Raw genomic sequence first — 21941 nt, forward strand, 5'->3', positions numbered from 1 at the left:
ATAGATGTTTTTTTATTTTAGGCATTTTTCACAAAATTTCGCACCCAATTGGTTTTACCTGGTCATTCTGGAACATGAAAAAAAACTATGGTCAAATATTCTCAGGAATATTATAGAGAAATATATATTTTCATTTAGTTTAAATTATATTCCTTTAACTTTAAATAAACAATGAAACTTCTATTCGTATTTTAGGTATGACTAATGATTCTAACGAACAAAAAATATCTCGATCTATTCCACTCATATTTTCTTAGAAACTTTTAACATAACTAACGATTCTATTGTGCGGATGGTATTTTAAATAAACGGTTGAAATACTTCGTTAATCTCGTATCTTGTATTGTTCTATATTTAAATTTACTTATCCTTTGTGTGCTTTAAATAATAACATATATTCAATTCGTTGATTTCTTTTATCATATGTTTTAGTTTCGTTTCCAGTTCTAATTAAAGACTACGTTTGTATTTTTTACATGTTTTGCTTTCCATTATTTATATTTATAAAGATGACATAGTAAATTATAATAATTTCCTTGGACTTCAAGGCACATACTTCAACAATACATGTACTCCAATCACTATAGTGTTTTTTTAGTACTACCACCATTTATATTACTAATACCAATTATTTTTAGTATGATAAAAATCTTATAGAATTTTGTAATATATAGAGTTATAAGAAGAGCTCTAAGTTAGATGGAGCTAAATCTAGCGATTAAGCTGGATATTTAAATAATTCTAAATATCGTTATTAAAATTCTTCTTTATTCACTGATTTGAACGACAATTTTGTTAATTGATGATTTTTTTATTTTAGGCATTTTTCACAAAATTTCGCACCCAATTGGTTAAACAAGTTACAATAATAATCTGCGTTTATTGTTTTATTAGTATGGAAATAAGTTACTAACCAAATTTGACCAAAACAATATTTGAACACGAATTCTCTTTGGAGTCGAAAAGCTGGGTTTATATCACTCGTTACTCTTCTTTTATTCAAGATAATGGCAGTAGACCACTGTATTGATCCATAATGATGAGATTTCTAGTCTTGCACTCTAATGTTTTTTTGTCCTATTGTTAATAAATACAGTACCAATTGTACATAAAGTTTACTGTGTCATAAAAGTTAATTTAACTTGGACTATGCACTTTTGGTAATGTTGCTATGGGATATAATAATATGCTATGTTTTTATTTTTTAGTTCTTTGAATTATTGTTGACGAATGTGTAATAATTAAAAAGCGTATTGAACAATTTAATACAAGATGAATAATTGTATAAAGCCAGTAGCCTTTATTTGTGTATTGTGATTTCAGCGACTATTGTTTACCCATTATTATCTTAAATTAATTTAGGTCCACCATAGTGATAACAAGGAATAAAAACATTGTTTATACTGTCTAGTGCATCACGATTAAATAAAGAATTTAAAAAAGCGGCCCGCTAAGTTTATTATAATAATTTTTCTCATTTTGTTTTTCATTTCTTCATTTTTTGTATATAATTTTAGAAATAACTGAGGTAGTTGAAGGCAATTTTAATACAGAAGTGCTTTTTGTCTATGTTTCCTTCTTATTTCGGCAGTATAGTAAATTGCATTCTCTACTATTTTCCCATATAGTAATAGTGCTAGGTATGTAGGGATGAATATTGATGCAAAACGTTGGAAAGAGCATATCAAAGAGATGAAAAAAGATCAATCAAAATAAATACAGAAAATGTATTGGTTATTTGGAAGAGACCCTCTGGTAACCCCCTAGGCATTTTTTACAAAATTTTGCACCCAATAGGTTAAACAAGTTACAATAATAATCTGAGTTTATTGTTTTATTAGTATGGAAATAAGTTACTAATCAAATTTGACCATAACAATATTTGAACACGAATTCTCTTTGGAGTCGAAAAGCTGGGTTTATATCACTCCTTACTCTTCTTTTTATTCAAAATAATGCCAGTAGACCACTGTATTGATTCATATTGAGAGAATACCTAGTCTTGTTCTCTAATGTTTTTTTGTTCCATTGTTAATAAATACAGTACCAATTGTACATAAAGCTTACTGTGTCATAAAAGTTAATTTAATTTGAACTATGCACTTTTGGTAATGTTGCTATGGAATATAATAATATGCTATGTTTTTATTTTATAATTCTTTGAATTATTGTTGACGAATGTATAATAATTAAACAACGTATTAAACAATTTAATACAAGATGAATAATTGTATAAAGGCAGTAGCCTTTATTTGTGTATTGTGGTTTCAGCAACTATTGTTTACCCATTATTATCTTAAATTAATTTAGGTTCACCATAGTAATAACAAGGAATAAAAACTTTGTTTATACTGTCTAGTGCATCACGAGTGAATAAATAATTTAAAAAAGCTAAGTTTATTATAATAATTTTTCTCATTTTGTTTTTTATTTTTTCATTTTTTGCATATAATTTTAAAAATAACTGAGGTAGTTGAAGGCAATTTTAATACAGAAGTGCTTTTTGTCTATGTTTTCTTCTTATTTCGGCAGTATAGCAAATTGTATTCTCTACTATTATCCCATATAGTAATAGTGCTAGGTATCTTAGGATGAATATTGATGCAAAACGTTGGAAAGAGCATATCAAAGAGATGAAAAAAGATCAATCAAAATAAATACAGAAAATGTATTGGTTATTTGGAAGAGACCCTCTGGCAACCCCCTAGGCATTTTTCACAAAATTTTGCACCCAATAGGTTAAACAAGTTACAATAATAATCTGAGTTTATTGTTTTATTAATATGGAAATAAGTTACTAATCAAATTTGACCAAAACAATATTTGAACACTAATTCTCTTTGGAGTCGAAAAGCTGGGTTTATATCACTCGTTACTCTTCTTTTTATTCAAAATAATGCCAGTAGACCACTGTATTGATCCATATTGATGAGATTTCTAGTCTTGCACTCTAATGTTTTTTTGTTCCATTGTTAATAAATACAGTACCAATTGTACATAAAGTTTACTGTGTCATAAAAGTTAATTTAACTTGAACTATGCACTTTTGGTAATGTTGCTATGGAATATAATAATATGCTATGTTTTTATTTTATAATTCTTTGAATTATTGTTGACGAATGTATAATAATTAAAAAACGTATTGAAAAATTTAATACAAAATGAATAATTGTATAAAGACAGTAGCCTTTATTTGTGTATTGTGGTTTCAGCAACTAATGTTTACCCATTATTATCTTAAATTAATTGAGGTTTACTATAGTAATAACAAGGAATAAAAACATTGTTTATACTGTCTAGTGCATCACGATTGAATAAAGAAATTAAAAATTTAAAAAAGCGGCTCGCTAAGTTTATTATAATAATTTTTCTCATTTTATTTTTCATTTCTTCATTTTTTGCATATAATTTTAGAAATAACTGAGGTAGTTGAAGGCTATTTTTAAAAAGAAGTTCTTTTTGTCTATGTTTTCTTCTTATTTTGGCAGTATAGTAAGCTGCATTCTCTACTATTATCCCATATAGTAATAGTGCTAGGTATCTTGGGATGAATATTGATGCAAAACGTTGGAAGAAGCATATCAAAGAGATGAAAAAAGATCAATAAAAATAAATACAAAAATATATTGGTTATTTGAAAGAAACCCTCTGGCATCCGCACATAATAAGTTGTTGCTGTATAAACAAATATTAGTTTGGATAGTTCTAATTAGAGTCTATTTGTACTTTAAGTACTCTTTAAGTACAGCTTATGGTATGAAAGAAGAAAAAGAAAGTATTCTTGAGAAAATTACGCTAACAATAATTTTGTTTCATAAATCAATATTTGAAGGGGGAATCTTTTAACATGATATTCTTAATAAAAATAAAATAACCATCCCCATAAGGTTCCATTATCTTACAATAAAGGTTCAATTTTCAAGAGATTCTACTTGTTTTTGTTGGTATTACTTTAATCATATAAAAATTGGCTCAGAAATACAATATTGTGAATTAGCCAAGTTATGAATTGTCTTTTATAAAAGAGTGAACGTTTGGAGAGCTGTAAAATATATTCAGATATTGGGCAGATATTCTTTTCGACTTTTTAATATTCTATTTTCTTATAGTATTTTATACATGTGTGAATATCGCAAAAATTCAACAAGATATATACATTTGTTAATAACCGTTTGTTAATTCCGGAACCTGCTTCAGTCTCAAACAGGCGTTGAAAATTTGCTTGCTTTTCGTGGTAGCTTTTTCAAGAATCCAGGTGAAATATCATCAATTCCCGTAGCCTTTTTAGGATTTAGATTATTGTCAATTTCTGTGGCAACTTACATTGGAGAAATCAGATTTACAGCTAGTTCCGGCTGATAAACTGTATTTATATTTATTGTAGATTCTATATCATTCGCTTGAGGTACGTTAGCTAAATGTTCTGCGAATAATTCAGCTTTTTCATCGTTGCGTGGAACCCATTCATTTTGATCAATTTTAATAGGCTCGGTAATGTTAATAATTGGTCCTTTAAACTTTCGAGTTGTTTTCCATAGCGAGCTTCCGGGCTTAATTTACTTACACATTTTTCGAAGCAACTCTCTTACTAAGTCTATTAAATATTGTTTTGTCTACATAATTTCTGGATCTGACCAATATTTTTCGTTTTTATTTTATCAATTCCCTAATACAAAAGGGGTAATTTACCTCATGTTCTGATTTCCCTCTTGATCTCAGGGTAGCTTCTTTTGCAGCAGACTGAATTTGTTCAATTATATTTCGGGTTTGCTGCCCAAGATCGTCTATACTTTTGAGTTTCACGTTTAAACTGGTTTGATGTATTATAGGTTTAAATGTGCCTCAGTTAGTAAGATTTTTAAGAATTGTGCATAGTATTAACAATACTGGAGTGTGATCAGATAATAGTTCACACTAGCTCTCGATTTCTAAGATCTTCTCGAGATGACTTAGTAATACTAAGTGTGTTATTTATGTACAGAAATATTAAAACCTTCGAATTTATCAGTTGTTTATTATACTTACGCATTACTATGTCACATTTTCAGTAACAATACGATATTTCTTTAATAACAATTGTTCTTATTTTGTTATCAATATTATAATTGGTTTGAAATTGTTTGTACGGCATGGCTAAAAATCATTCAATCATTTACAAAAAAAAATATTAAATAATAAACTAGTTTCACGTTTCACTTGCATTAACTGTACAGTGTTTAGATAAAAAAAAATGTCTACAATAGTCGAGGAAGTCTCAAACAGATGACAATCGCTTCAATTCGGTCCACCAAGAACCCCATTTCGCAATCTTCTTTCGGCTGCATGCATTTTCTGGTGGTACTGTTAATTGCGTTATGAACGGTTGATGTGCTTTAATTGGGCGGTACTTCCTTGTCGACTGGCGTGACGTAACAGCCTTTGTACGATTGGTATTTTGCAAGGTAAAAACAAATGGCACAAATTTTGAGCCACAGTTCAGCGGTGTATGACACTTCGGCTGACTTGTCGGGCGAGATAACATTTTTGAAAGTACTCGGGTTAGTTGTAAGAATAGGAGACAGTAAACGGTTGACCTTACGGGCGTGTGGCCTACTTTTGTAAGAGTATTTTGTTTAAATCGCCGCGGTATTAATATTGCATATATTAAGTAAATAATTCCAATAGTTGTGGCGAACTGTCTCTAGTTTTCTGGATTGATCCTTTTTATCAATACCGAATTATTCCATTTGAATTGTAAATTTATTCATATTTATGTGCATGTTTTAGTTTAAATTTTTGAAAAAAGGCCATTAAAATTAATTTACTTTAAACTTAATTAATTACGCCTAATTGTTCTAGGTTTTTAACTAATTCTGTTACGTGATATTGATTTAATTTCAATGCATATAATGCATATATCGAAGGATCTTTTTTCTCTTAGAATTCCTCACTTTGACCAATGGAGCAATCATATTTTGTTATTCTGTTATTATTTTGTTTCTGTTGATGTATAGTTTGTTAAGAACCTTGGATATCACAACATTATATTAAAAATACACGTTAATAACTTGAAGTACTTTCCTGAGAGTTCATGTGAGATTGTTGCAGTTATTAGATCAGATCCGGGATATTTTTTAACATTTATTTTGTTCCTTATTATAGGATACATTACTCCGCAACATCTTCGGAGTTAGCGTATGCGCATATTGGATCCATTTCGTTTTTAAACATAGAATAATCCAAGTTTCTCGCATGCGTATATACAGGTTTATTTACTTACTTTTTATCGTGATTATTAGATTTAATGTCTAATGTTTAATGTTAAATAGGTTCTAAATAAATAATTTTATTTAAAAATGTATTGAATAAAACGAAATAATAAAAATATAATTAATATATGTCCAGCTATTCTATTTTTAAAGAAACATCATATTACACATTATCATTATTTCTTATAAATAAAAATACACAAACTTCATAAATAATTTATCTAATGAATTTAATACATTTTATTTTAAAAATTTTTGAATAAAATTAAATAATAAACATAGTTTCTACATACCTTTTTATTTTTATAAAAACACCATATTTTTTTTAATTTTTACTTTTCGTGAGTCCACAATCTGCCCTATTGGCAATAAGTATTTCTTCTGTTTATATTATATATACATGGCATGTAGAAAATCACTTCATTAAGCAATCTTCTGTATAAAATATTATCTTAATTAATTAGTCTTATTCTAATGCTTATTCTAAACTCTACATATGTCCAGTAATCAGATCAGGTGGAGTTAAACGTTTTAGTCTACGCACTTCACTATCACGTCGCATATTTAACTGATTAGCGAGTACATTGGGATGCACTGACACTCTTTCGAAGTACTTCACACAAACACGTTGGATTACACTCGTTATAGGTTCTAGAGGAATATCGCGTTGTATCACTTTATTTGAAATATAGTACGGAGCATCAACAATGGCACGCAACACCTTATTTTGGAACCGTTGAATGATTGATATATTAGATTTGCTAGCGGTACCCCATAGTTGAATTCCATATGTCCAAATGGGCTTGGGTATAGACTCATACAGCAATACCTTGTTATCTAATGATAACTTGGATTTGCGCCCAATGAGCCAATACATTTGATATAATTTTAGTCCCAGTTGTTTCCGTTTAGAGAGTATGTGCTTCTTCCAGGTTAGGCGTCGATCTAAATGCATACCAAGATATTTAACATGCTCTGCTTGGGGGAGTTGACGATGATTGATATTTACAGGTGGACATGTTCTTCTACGCAGGGTAAACGTTATATGCATGGATTTTGATTCATTGGCTTTAATGCGCCATGTCTTCAACCATAATTGTATTTGCTCCAGGTGGGTTTGTAGGTTTATTGATGCTGTGCCTGGATCATCATGGGATGCTAAGATTGCTGTATCGTTTGCATATGTTGCTACAGCAGTTATTTTTGTGGTGGGCAGATCAGCCGTATACAGAAGATACAGTACTGGACCCAGTACACTACATTGCGGAACTCCTGAATATATGGGATTTAATTCGGTATGTTCATCGCCTTGATTTACAATAAAATGTCTGTCAGTGAGATACGATTTTAGTAGTTGATAGTCCGGATGAGGGAGAAGTTTCTTTAGTTTAACTTGCAAGCCCGTATGCCATACTTTGTCAAAAGCCTGAGATATGTCTAGGAAAGTAGCCGAACAATATCTTTTGGCATTTAGGTCAGCGTAAAAAAAAACACCAATTGACAAGAACGCCAAGAACCATATAAATAAACATTACCATAAAAAAGACTAAAATCGTTTAGATCAAACACAGCTGATATAGTTAATTACTTCAAAGTATCACTGTACACTGTTCTTATATCTTAGAAAAAATCTGTCTAATTTCTTCCTCTCTGATTCTCTGAATTTCACATTCTTAGACTCTCTGTTGAATTCTAGCTACAACATAGCTATAAAATAAAATTTAAATCATTACTAAAATATATTATGTTTAAAATAAATTGCTAATTCTTACCAGTTACTACAGTCTTTGCTACTATTCTTGACTACTTCCAACCCAACAAGAATCATTTTCTTCTCTGTTCTTGTTATCATTAAAATTTGGCATATGTTGATACCTATCCAGGTCGTTGAAAATGATGTGTTATAAATTTGGTAACTAAAACTCCCACTGTAAAGAAAATTGATGCCATTTGGATTTTATAACTTTTGAAAAATTAACCTGACATTCTGCACTTGTTCTTCCATATTTTAAAACCAATGTATGTTAGACCACCAAGAATAATACAGCAATTTAATTATTATTACTATAGAATTAGTTATTATTATTAGAATATCTAAATGTTCTAGATTTTTTGTTGTTTTGACTTGATCGACTGTACTAATTGACCCGAAAAGAATGGACCGCCATTGGAAAAGGAAGACATTGTTTCATATAATGTACTCTTTTCTATGGTTTATTATATGCAGGAGAATGCGCATGCTCCAAATCCGGAGATGTTGTGTAGCAATGTATCCTCTTTATTGTTCGTCTTACTTCCTTGACAGTAATTTTTTCATATGTTAGATCGATTTGAAGTGGAGTGTTAAAAGAATCATTTAAATAGTTTTCTTCATCTACGGATAGTTCTGTAGCGACTTTGAGGCATGTCGAATTTTACATCGTGGAATAACGGTCTACAAAATACCCAGAAATATAATCCCAGATGTTGAACACGGGCGGGGTGCCAGCAGCGCCAACTAGAACCCGTTAACGAATAGCTGGCCACCCCGAGACGTTTATCTGGGATGTTATTGAAGGGTATTTCCATTCATTCAGTACTTGACCATGGTTTGGTTAAGACGTGCCACCATCGACTGCCCAAGCCTCGTCTCCAGGTAACTGGCTGGTCACATTTTTATATTACTTCAATAAATAACGGTCATATAATGTAAACACCACTGTTTCATTTCGTTTTACCTCCATTCACCGAGCCATCTAATTTACCCTAAAGTTCAAGCGGGAATAGAATCAATTACTTTTTAACGGGTTTAGAAAAAACACCAGCTTTTCTTGTCATCCCTAGGTCATTTTTGGGCCTTTTATTCTTTACTTGTTACATTCCGGGGTGAATATATCCTTTCGTTGCATCAGTGGGAGTTAAGTTCTGTCAATATTCTTGTGTTCCTTGGATTTGTTGACTATTAAGAAGAGAATCGGTCATAAGTTAGTCCAGTAAAGTCATCTATATCGACACCGAATGGAATAAACGTAACAACAAAGTCTAAACTGTTGAATATGTTAAAATTGAACGAGATATTATTGTAAATATACTGTGAATAATGAGTAACAGACACAAATTCATCTTCTTCCATGACAAGCCACATGTTCCAAGAGTTTTGAAGTTCTCTATCACATTCTACGCGCTCATAGTAGCAGACATAGTGTCTTAACCACCACTTCAGATTCCATGTAGCATGGTTTCGAAAATTTTGTTCACTAAACCAAACCAACACAGTTCTTTGCAGTTGTACAAAATGATGGAAACTATTTTTGAATAATATATTCCGTGAAAACGAAAAATATTCAAAATCTGTTCAGGCACGTAATAGATTATATTTTATATTGTAAATAATTTCTCCATTATTTGCCTCTATGATCAATACTAATTTATTTTTTTTTGTTGATTAACGTTGGAATACATGTTTATATTATAACAGTAGTTTTTATTCTATTCATCTTTTTTAAACTCTTGTGAGTGCTTAAGATCTGTTTAGCAGATGTTGTTTAAAACAAATAATTTGAGTAGTATTTTATTTTTCTCTCCTTTCGTAGAGGCACTTTCATATGTTTGAATATAATTTGATTTCTAATTAAAAATAGATATTATTAATTTATTTATTAAATGGAAATACGATAGTAATATATTTTTTTTAATTTTAGGTGTAACTAGTGATAATTCCAATAGCAGTCTAGTGGGCATTATATATTTTTCAACATAGTTATTCTGATTTAGGTGAGTTTTTCTGTTTTTTTTTAATATAATAATATTTATATAAAGGGCGCTTTTGTTATATGTATAGAAAACTGTTAATGAAACATGTTTTAGCTGTTTACCACAAATATATTATGGGGTCTTAAATATGTGCTTTGAATTTCATTGCTATAACACATCTTCATTTTGAATTATGGATTTTCTAGTCGGAATTAGTTATAACAAACATTGTGATAAACATAAATGATTATTGCAACCTTTTGGACAAGCCGAATATAAAAGTCCGTATAAAGAGGCGTTGTTTGCAAAAAGACAGTGCAAATCATTTAATTAAAACTTCTTTTGATGTCTGGCCTTTCTCGAGATATATTTTAATATTGTTTTTTTAGGTAGTATTCTAGAAATTCGATTGGAATAGTCCAAATAAAGGAGAATTACCCTGTTCTTGTTATCTCTGACTAATTAGTAAAATATAGTTTTGTTATAGTTTTACTTTCATACGATAGAAGAATGTATAGGGAAGGCTTAAGTCAAATTTCAACCAAATCGGTTCATTAGAACTTGAGATTTCGTATTTTTTAAGAGTTTCGAAAAAGTAATTTCGAGAAAAAAACGTTTCAAATGTGATTTAGATGCCTCGTAACTAACGGCGACTCTCCGAAATCATTTAGCTTATAAAAGTTCAAGAAGGTTTCCTTTCTTTTTTTTTACTATCTACTTCTACCTAATAGAATTTAGTTCATAGAACATCCTTAATATTTATTCGAATAAATTTCGTCCATATGTAAACCAAAATCATATTTTTATTACTAATTATCATCAATTATCATCGTTTTCTATCTATATCAGCCATTATTAGCACGTTAATACGAGCCTAGAAAAGGAAAAAAAGGAAAAAGAATTCAATATGATTCCATTGTTTCGCTAATCAAGGTGAACATGACGATATCTCTTGTTTTGAAAGGTTACCAGCACGTATTGAAAATGGATACTTTCACATTTTAAAATTAACAATGAACTTACCATCAAGCGATTAGGTTTTGAATGCTGTGTGCAAAAAATATCGCGTAGACTTTGATTGCTTAATTTTTTATATGTATATGGTGGTGTAGGATAATGGAGTTGATAATAATTTAAATGAATCGCATGTGTTTTAACTAATTGTCAGGTAGTTGACAAAAAATGTTTCGAATAAATTAATGATAATTTTTTAATGTTATTAATTTTTTAATTTTAATATAATCTCTGTGGACTACATTCAATCGTTTGTATTTTAAAGTTTTACACAAAACAACAAATTTTTTCATTACTGAATGAAATTTTTCAGGTAGATAAAGATATCCTGAGGTTAAAAGGTCTCACAAGGGAGCTAGTAGGCTTGGCATTTGGTACTTTAACTAATTTGAAAATGGCAACAAATCGTAATATTAGTTTGTTGTTTACTAGTTTGGAAGTTTTGGGTAAATTATATGTCCCGATGAATGGAGGTAAGACGAAATGAAACAGTTATGGATGATGTGACCGTTATTTATTGATATAACTAGCGACCCGCCCCGGCTTCGCACGGGTGCAATGCTGATACTAAATTAAATACACTACAGAAAAAATATGAACGTTGTATATAAAAACATAGCGGCCCGCTCCGACTTTGCACGGGCATAAAATATATATGCCTATGTCACTCAATGAAAACATGATTAAAATCGATCCAGTATTTTTGGTTCATTCATTACTGCCCTTGGCCTGCACGCATTAAATTTGGAGTAAAACAATTCCTCTTCCCCTATACTTACTATGAAGATTTCCTGCTATCTTTGGAATATCTAAATTCATACAATTTTTATTACATTACACATTTTTAAACGCAAATTTTAAATTTGTAATATCTCCGAAAATATTTGTTTAATTTACATGCTGTAAGGAACCATATTGATCTATATTAATTGCACACTGTATTTAAGGTACTTAATTCGATAAGGATTAATGCCGTATTGCTTAAAATAGCTTCGTAAATAAGCCATTTTCTCACGTAAAAAGTAAACAATAAAAATGGTTAATGTGGGTTATCCCTAAAAGATAAACATATACCATCGCGGACTTTTTTGTAGACCTTTTTATGGTGTACAATACTGTAGTACATTAATTTGATCTAACTCGTAGGGTTAGGCAGCGTTTTTGCTAATTGCTAAATAAGCCTAAAAAAATAGGTTAATTTACGACATCACGTTAGAAACCTCTAAAATTAGCAATGTTGCCTTAGTATATTATGCATGTATTATACATATAAACCTTCCTCTTGAATCACTCTATCTATTGAAAAAAACCGCATCAAAATCCGTTGCGTAGTTTTAAAGATTTAAGCGCACATAGGGATATAGGGACAGAAAAGGCGACTTTGTTTTATACTATGTAGTGATATAAAATGTGGAAAGTACAAATAGATAAAAGGAATCGGCGATGGGTTTACCTGGTGACTAGGATTGGGCAGTCGATAGTGGCACGTCTAAACCGAACTATGGTCAGTGACTGAATCAATGAATGTAGCCTTTAATAATCTCCCAGATAAACGTCTCGAGGTTGCCAGGTATTCGTTGTCCTGTACTTATTGACGCTGCTGGTACCCCGTCCGTGTTCAACATCTGGGATTATATTTCTGGGTATTTTGTAGACAGTTATTTCACGATGTAAAATTCGACATGCCTCAAGGTTGCTACAGAATTAATATTTAAGATTTTGCATCTCAAAAACTGATTATCGGTCATTTCGAAGTTCTCTATTCTTCTCTGCTGTTTTGGTAGGTGATAACACACCGATTTTTTGATCATATGCACAGCCAGATTTTACCCAAAAGCCAAATGGAGCTACACCTGGCGGATAATGCAATAATTGCTAGTTTAATTCGGTTAATGCAATGGATGAACACATCTGGTTTAAAAACTTGAGATAATAATTTTAACTTATTTTTTTGTTAGAATGGAAGTAGTACTGGAACGAAATTTTCTTTTCATCACATAAATTATTCTTGGTCATTAATATTAATTACTGTATTCAAACCAGCATGACAGTTGTGTGATAGATCCGAGTTTCATTGTGATGATCATAGTGATGCACATAGTGATGAAATACACATAACACATAAAATTGTTTTGGTACCTTTTAAAGTTGTGTTCGAATATGTTATTATGTATAACGAACATTTTTGACAGGTTAAGTAAACTCGTGTCATTACGGTGTTGAATGTATTGCCTATCACCATTTGTAAATTAGTTTCAAAATAAAACAGTATTTTCCTTATTATTTTATTCTAGTTGCCAATTAAAAATGATCGAAATGCATGGGTTCGACGCGACAATGAAAAAGCTGAATTGTTCGCTCAATACTTAGCTAACATATTTCAACCTAATGATATAGAATCTATTACGGATTCGTCTCCTGTTTATGTATATGTATTCCGATGTAGGTCTAAATCTAATTTCTTCACTGGAAATTGATAACCTCAATCCTAAAAAGGCACCTGGTATAGATGACATTTCACCTAGATTATTGAAAGAACTGCCACGAAAAGCAATCACCATGTTGACATATATATTTAATGCCTGTTTAAGGATGAAGCATGTCCCGGAATGCTTTAAGGTGGCACAAATAATTTTGGTCAAAAAATCTGACAAATCTGCAGAACAAGTCGAATCTTAAAGGTCTATTTCGCTACTACCTGCAATATTAAAGCTATTTGAGAAACTAATATTTAAACATGTTAAATATTTGGTAACAATACCAGATTTCCAGTTTGGTTTTCGAAATCACCATTCAACAATCGAAAAATATATATCTCTGCCTAGGGCAATAGAAAAAGTACAAGTGGCAGTCAACAAAATCTACAAACGGACGAAAGATTGGAAAATTCAACTTATTAAGTCCTCCAAATCTGTCCACGTTGATTTTGTATTGAGACGAAATAATAAAAACTTAATTATTTCATTCAATGGATGCCCGATTCCTCAAGCAGAATCAGCTAAATACCTTGGAATCCTGACTGTAGATTAAATTGGAAGCATCACGTTAGATTAAAAGCAAGACACATTAGAACGAAAATAAAACAACTATACTGGTTAGTCAGAAGATATTCTCAACTTGATCTAAAATGAAATAAAATTATAAAGCTTATTTGGACCTATGGGGTGCAAATATGGGGTTGCACTGAAAATTCAAATCAACTAGTCATACAGCTGTCAAAACAAGGTTCTTCGATTGATTACCAATGCCTATCGCTATGTAGCCAACGAAAAACTGCACGATGACCTGGAAATCAAATGGATTTGGGAAGTTATCCAATATTTCGCCTTGAAACACGAAAGAAGATTACTAAATCATACTAACGTGGAAGCAATTCAACTGCTGGACAGCGCGCAGGATGTCAGGAGATTGAAGCGAACAAAACCATACGAACTTATATAAAGTGTATACATTTAGTGTAAACTATAGCTATAAGTTAATATAACTATAGCTATAATTAATAAATAATTATAATTTTATAATTGAGAAATACATACTGATGTATTTTCTCTCACTCGTCTTGCTTGTTAATTAATCCAAGTGCATAGGAAAAGTAGTAATAAATTAATTGTAAATTAAGATTGTACTAAGCGTGTCTAATAAAGATGTTATAAAAAAATTATGCTAGTTAAAAAGAAATACAATACTGTCTGCATTAGCCTACAAAATTCGCTTGGTTGTCAAACGTTTGCAAAATTCTTCAAAATATTAGTGATGATAATCATTGTTGTTATTTGGCGCTTTGGTTAGTTTGTTAAATTTCATATTGCTGCTTATCATTAGTCTGATCGGAAATGGCGAAGCCATTAGATGGAATCAGAAACAGATTGCATCTCTATACAGTAGATGTATTATAATGTTAAAAATGAATTATATTTAATTATATTATTTTTGTGTATAATTTGTTATAGTAAGCCAAAATGAGCTAAAAGTCAAAGTTAATGCGGCAATATTGCGTCATTTTGTTATAAATTTAGTTGACGGGAATTCACTGTTTTATTAAACGGTCTATATATGACTTATGAACAATTACTAATTAATTTTTCATCCCAATTTTCTTTTCAAAATGAGTAGTTGTTCTTGGTCAGATTTATTCGATTTTCTTCTCTTGTAGTAACTTTGTGAGATATTTTGGAGAAATCTTGAGTTAAAAGACTTGGTGGCGAATATTCAAAGCAAGCCTATTGGTTTTAATAGACACTCTCTTGTAGTGTTACTCCAACTGATAATTGATGATGATGAAATCCTCCATGATAATACATCGTAGTATATTTCTTGATATTATTTGTCGTTTAGTTATTGATTGGCTCTATTTTATTTATTATGCGTATTGCAATGTTGCGTGTTCATGAATTAATTTTCTCTTTAACATGCTCTTTTTCTTTTTCCTAGGTTTACTACCTGTATATGTATTCCACCATATATTAGAATCCTATTGAACTGTACTGCTTATTTTATTGAATTAATTAATATTATATTAACTGCTTAGATTGAGATAACTGAGATATCATGATTTTTTATTTTCCCCCTATTTTTCCTTTTATTTTAAAAAATGTTGGCATAGAAAAATGATGAGAAAATTAACCATCACCATCATCACCATTTTAAGGGACATTGTTGTCCCCATTAACATAAATTAAGACGGTACAAAAGCTGTCCTTCGTACACTGTTCCGTTCTTCTTTTAATGTATTCACAGATTTAATGATCACTTGTTGCAATCAGTTTGAATAACACCCGTCAGCTTTTTGGGCAGGTGCAGCTTTTGCATACAGCTGAGGATTTGACGCCAAATTTTAATAATGTATGAATAATTAATTAATAATATCATGGCATTAATTGAAATAAATTGTATATGTTTGTGTATTTTTGCATTATATGTAAAGGCTTCCCTGTGATAAATAGATCCATCTGAGTCAAAGCAATAAACTTAAAACTTAAATAAAAACTGAAGTTCGAACAATTAAATCTTATCAAAACTGAATAAAACTAAGACTGTCTTTTACTGTCAAATCGAATATGGTATGAAGATCTTCATAAAAATTTAAGATCATTAACAGCCTAAAAGAAATAAAGCGAAATATGCTCTACGTCTTAAAATATATGTGGTTGCTGCAGAGGGTTACACCTGCCGAACTAGAGTAATAGTATTAATAACCAGTGAATTGTGCCCTAACTTTGTGTACAGATTATAAGTCAGTTCGTAAGTTATACTGCTGCCCAAGTGGTTGGTTGGTGATTACATTTTTCGCAATATTTTACCACTACTCATGAACATTCGCAGCTGATTTGCCCATGTCTCCCAACCTTTATTTTATTCGAATTTCTATTGTTGTTCAAACATTTTTGAGCTAATTCATGTATCTATCGACGCTGATTTCAACACAAATGTTCACTCAAGATATGTTTAAATCACTATAACGTGACTTTGAAACCATTGTTCTTGTATTCTAGGTCTGGGTTATAACTTTTTGGAGAATTCGTCTAATTTCTTCAGTTGTGGATGAACTTGAATGTACCTTTTCCCCTATGTTAACGATTCCTTATATTTAACAAGTCTGTTGTTATGGTCTAGATATTAATCATTTATGTATTTAGTTCTTAACCATATGGTTTATTATATCGTGGAAAATGTGAAAATGTCTCGAAGCCCAAGTATCAGTTTTCCTATTATGTTAGAGAAGACTGGAAAAAAAACATCTTATTGGTATAAAACTATTAAAAAGAATAAATATCATCGAATAAAAAGTTCATAATTGAAACAAATTTGTTGTTTGTATCTAAAAGCCTATGTTTCATACTGCAGAACAGAACTTACTTTCTTGCCAATCCTATAGTTCCTTTTATATTGTTTTTATATACCTGCTATATGACTGGCCTACTATATAATTATATTATTACATACTAAATATTCTGTTTCACATTATCCACTTTCTGTTTAATTAGTTTTGCGAAAATATTAACTTTCTTCTTATTGGTATTGTTAAATGTTTTCGCTAACGACCTTACCATTTTAATTCCGTATGAGTGAGTACTAATGTAAATTGGTACCCATAGTCACAGCCATGTCGTGCAGAGCCAAGTCGGTTTTCACCGCGGGAAACAAAAGAGACTCGCTTTTAATTATTTTCAGGTCTATAAGGGTCTTTAAAATTGAAACTGTTTCTTTAAATTAAAAAAATATCATGGTTCGTACAACTAAATTTCACTCTTTTGCAATTTTACGTTTTTTGTTGACTGTTAAATTAGTTTTAAACAAAACCTTAATTAACTTGTTCTTTATATCAGCTGCTTGCATGCATTTTGATCATTTTGACTCTACAAATATATTTATTGAGAATAATTGGTACAATGGTTTTAGTAGATCATAATATTTTACATCTTGCTGATCCATATTCACAGTAAAACATTTTGCGATTGGGTTTGTCTTAGTAGATCTATTTTTCATCGATAGCGATTCATCCAATACGCCACGGAAAACTTTTCTTACATTGTTCAGATAGCAGTAAGATAAGTTTAAGTAAAGAAGTATCAAAATCATGGGACTTAATAAGATATTTACATTTATGATATCCATTTTCCCCAATAGTCACGGAAGATACAAGCCAGTACCTACCTAATACAACATTTTATGATCTTTCTAGCGACATAGCGGAGTCATGTTTTGTTATATCATATTATAAGGTACTTCAATATTTTTTGTTATATCGGTTACCTGTTTGAGACTATTTTCGTAATAAGTATATTGCGTAAGTATGTTCTGATCAATTTGTCAGAAATTGATATTTATGGTCTTTCATTCTTTGTTTCTCAGTTAAATATAATATACTTGTGAAACATTTTTTTACATATTACTAGTATAATTTTTTTAAACTTAAGAATGAGTAACGTGTGTATCAGGTTTTTTTTTTAAGTTTGAAGCTAAACTGAACTAAATTGAAATCTAAATGCCGAAAGGTACTCAAGAATGGTCTAAAGTTGAAAAATATAGAAGTGAAAGCTCTTAGTCAGAATGATGAGCTCTTAATGTACATATTGTGAATATATTTTTCTGTAGAAGATATATAATCAAAGCTATAGTGGATAGACAAAATAGTAGATCTTACATTTTACAGGGCTGTCCCAACCATTCATGATAAATTTGCGTCGCAACAGTGCCCATAAATACAACTAAAATGGTTCAATTTTTGGTTTAAGGAGCATTAGATTATCATCAAATATGTTGTCTTCCCTAGGCAGTAAAGCTTGTACTTTGACATAATCATTTAATCTGAGTTTTCAAGCAGAGGTGAGGAGTAGTTTTCAACATTGAACCATTGGAACCATTCCGTTGGGAATTCTGGACATATTATAAATCTGTTCCGGGACGAAATACACTAATTTTAGAAGAAAATAATGGCTTAAAATCTTTTGAATTGATAAATATTTTGTAACAGGTTAATAGAAAAATACCTGACCTGACACATAGATGGCACCACTAGTATTAAATCCATATGTTTTTAGTTAGTTCTAACTCTCAAAAGATGCGTGTATAAATTTGACAGCTGTCGGATCATTAGTTTGTGAATTATAGCATTTTGAGTGAAGTAATTTTTGTTATTGTGAAAAAAAATGGATAAAATAGAATTTCACGTGTTGATAAAATGTTGCTGTTGGAAGAGAAAAAATACAGTTGAAGTAGAAACTTGGCTTGATGCCGAGTTTCCGAACACTACCCCAGGATAATAATCAATCATCAAGGATTGATATGCTAAGATTATACATGGTGAAATGAGCACCGAAGACGGTGAACGCAGTGGACGCCTAAAAGAGGTTGTTACCGACGAAAACATTAAAAAATCCTCAAAATGATTTTGAATGAACATAAATTGAAATTTAATGAAATAACAGACAGTCTAAAGATATCAACTGAATGTGTACATCATATCATTCATGAATATTTCGATGTGAGGAAGGTCTGTGTAAAGAGGGTGCCGCGCGAGCTCACTTTTGACTAAAAACAACGACGGGTTGATGATTCGGAGCAGTGTTTGAAGATGTCGAGCGTAATGAACCCGAGTTTTTGCGTCGATATGTGACAATGGATGAAACATAGCTCCATCATTTCACTCCGAAGTCCAATCGACAGTCATCCGAGTGGACTGCACACCATGAACCCGCTCCAAAGCGTGGGAAAACGCAACAGTCAACTGACAAGGTTATGGCGTCTGCATTTTGGGATGCGCATGGAATAATTTTCTTTGACTGTCTTGAAAAAGAAAGGACCATCAACAGCGACTATTACATAGCGTTATTGGGCCGTCTGACGGAAGAAATCGCCGAAAAATAGCTGCATTTGAAGGAAAAAAGTGCTGCTTCACCAAGATAATGCACCGCGTCAAAAATCCATGAATTGGGCTTCAAATTGCGTCGTCATCTACCGTACTCTCCATATCTCGCCCACAGCAACAATTTTCTGTTCTCAGATCTCAAAAGAATGCTCGCTGGGAAGAAATTTTTTTCGAATGAAGAGGTGATCGACGAAAAATGCTATCGAAAAGTTCGAGGGTCACTATAATCAGTGTATCGCTCTTGAAGCGAATTATGTTAAATAAAAAAACTAATTTTGCCAAAAAAATTTGTTAAACTATTGTAGGCTGCGGACTTTTCGATTGACCTGTTACTTTGTGATAAGTACTAGTACTTTGTACAAGACTGAATATAAAATGGGAACCGAAATTTATAAATATTTGCTGGACTTCAACTGATGATAAATAATGATGGGCATCATTAATTACATCAGCACATCTATCGTAACTTTTATTAAAACAATCTATTGCTTGATTCATAATTTTTCGCGTTCAAAGTATATATTATTTACATATTTTAGATATATAATCATAAATAAACTAAAAAAAATGTTTCGTAAAAAATAGAGTTAATAAAATTAGGACTATGACTAATGAGGTGAAAATATTAATTTATTTAATTTCCAATTATTATCTATTATGTTTTTTAAGACTGTTTTAATAATATTTGCGGTTCTCTTGGTACATCAATTACAGTGTCAATATCAATTAATTTTTTCCTCAGCATTACTACATTGTAGTATTTTGCTATTTTGTATTAATAATCGATATTTGATGGCATAAATTACAACTGTAAACAAAATAATTGAATTCTACCTACTCTGAGTGTATGCAGATTATAGTAAATTATATAGTACAATGTTGGGCACTTACCACTAATTGAATAGTAATCAGTACTAAAGACCAGCATTTAAGTGGTAAAATTTGTTCGCATTTTAGTGATTCAATTTTTTTATTATGTTTATACTGAAACTAATAGTCATTAATGGAATTTTTGTTATTGTTTGAAACATTATGTCAGTTTTCTCGTCCCATATTTAAGTAGTCACTTCTTACCTTTGGTTTTAATTATTATTATTTTTTACTTGTTTTATGTTAAATATTTGAAGCATGTTCTCTAATTTAGTTTCTTTCTTTGGCTGTATGTTTGAGACTATCGTATAAATGTTAGTATTTTTGTTGTAATGGTGTATTTCATGATGTTGTGGGTTCATGGTCATGGTGAACATTCAATATTTTTGTGGGTTTCTTCATGAGTCATATGGCTTGAAAATTAATGAAGAAAATACCAAAGTATTGACAACTGATGGATAGCCTCTTAATGTAAATCTCAACGGGAGCTAGATAGGGCAAGGCCGGCGTTCAGGTATTGTGGATCACTAGTACAAAAGAAGAAAGCGTAAGCCGAATCGGCTAAGCTACAGGAGATCTATTTTTGACCAAAGATGGTGAGTATGGAAGAGAGGAAATATTGCAATCAAGACTAAAATTCACCTCCTTCAAAACTTATCCTGCCAATCCTTCTGTATGGATCCGAAACTTGAACATTGTGACAGTCTGACATATGTAAGCTAAAGGTTTTTCCAATGTGATCTCCAACGCAAATTCTACATGTTTCATTCCGAGGTCATATTAGAAGCAAAGTCATTCGTTTAATATGAGACACAGTGAACAATTGAAGAATAAATTCAGGGATGCAGATTCCAATAGTACGAACATATCTGTTCAATGAAAAGTGAACAAATTCGTCAGGTATTTCTCTGGTCAAATCGATCTTTTGGATGGAGGACACATATTTACATTCTTTAAATTAAATTTTTTTTTAATATTAAATTAATTACATTTTTTAATATATATATATATATATATATATATATATATATATATATATATATATATATATATATATATATATATATATATATATATATGAGACTGCTTAACTCGTTAAAAAAATGAAAAGAACATTGTTAATTGAAAAATAAGGAACAGATACCTTACTATTACATCAAATTTGAGAGTTGTAATTAGATTAACTTCTATGAATAGAATCTTACGCGATAAGATGATTTTATTACTAGAGAAAAGTTATATATGTCATTTTTTATTTTATAAAGCCAGCATTAGTAATAGTAACCTCAAATGAAGGAAACATAATAGCATTAATTAAATAACCATTTCGTTAATGCATATACAATAATCCTTACAACTTTGTTCTTAAGAGTTAGCAACATTGGATTCCATAGACTCATATTGGTTTTAGAACTCATTTTTAGTAGCAATTTCTTCCATTTAACTAGAATTCCAATTCTTCCAATACAATTTTGCTCCTTTCAACGTATGAAGATTCATTCCAAAATGCTTACTTGTTGCTATATGGAAGTATAGTATTATTCATTATTATCTGAAAGTTAGTACTATTCAAAAACCATATCAGTGTTATTGAGTAAATTGTTATTAACATTTTCTAGTAAAAGTTTACCAGAAAAAAGTACTTATTATGTTTTATTAATTACAGCTTTTCAATGTATATTTTATGTCTAATCAGAAATTGCTTGTTG

At 30.6% G+C, this 21941-nt stretch overlaps 1 protein-coding gene across 4 annotated transcripts in view; it reads left to right on the top strand.

Moving 5' to 3' along the window:
* The window catches only part of LOC143202962 (SH2 domain-containing protein 4A), a 175571-nt gene that overhangs the window by 62716 nt on the left and 90914 nt on the right, over window positions 1-21941 (top strand). For 3 of the 4 annotated variants that reach the window (XM_076414996.1, XM_076415006.1, XM_076415024.1), the window contains exon 2: window positions 9929-10001. The exons of the other annotated variant lie outside the window; for it this stretch is intronic. The gene's annotated coding sequence lies outside the window, so the exon portion shown is untranslated. The remainder of the gene's footprint in view (window positions 1-9928; window positions 10002-21941) is intronic. 4 annotated transcript variants of the gene reach the window in all.

Source organism: Rhynchophorus ferrugineus, unplaced genomic scaffold, assembly GCF_030347505.1.
Source record: "Rhynchophorus ferrugineus isolate W39M unplaced genomic scaffold, kcgeb_rfMv2 rfM1, whole genome shotgun sequence".
NCBI lineage: Eukaryota > Metazoa > Arthropoda > Insecta > Coleoptera > Curculionidae > Rhynchophorus > Rhynchophorus ferrugineus.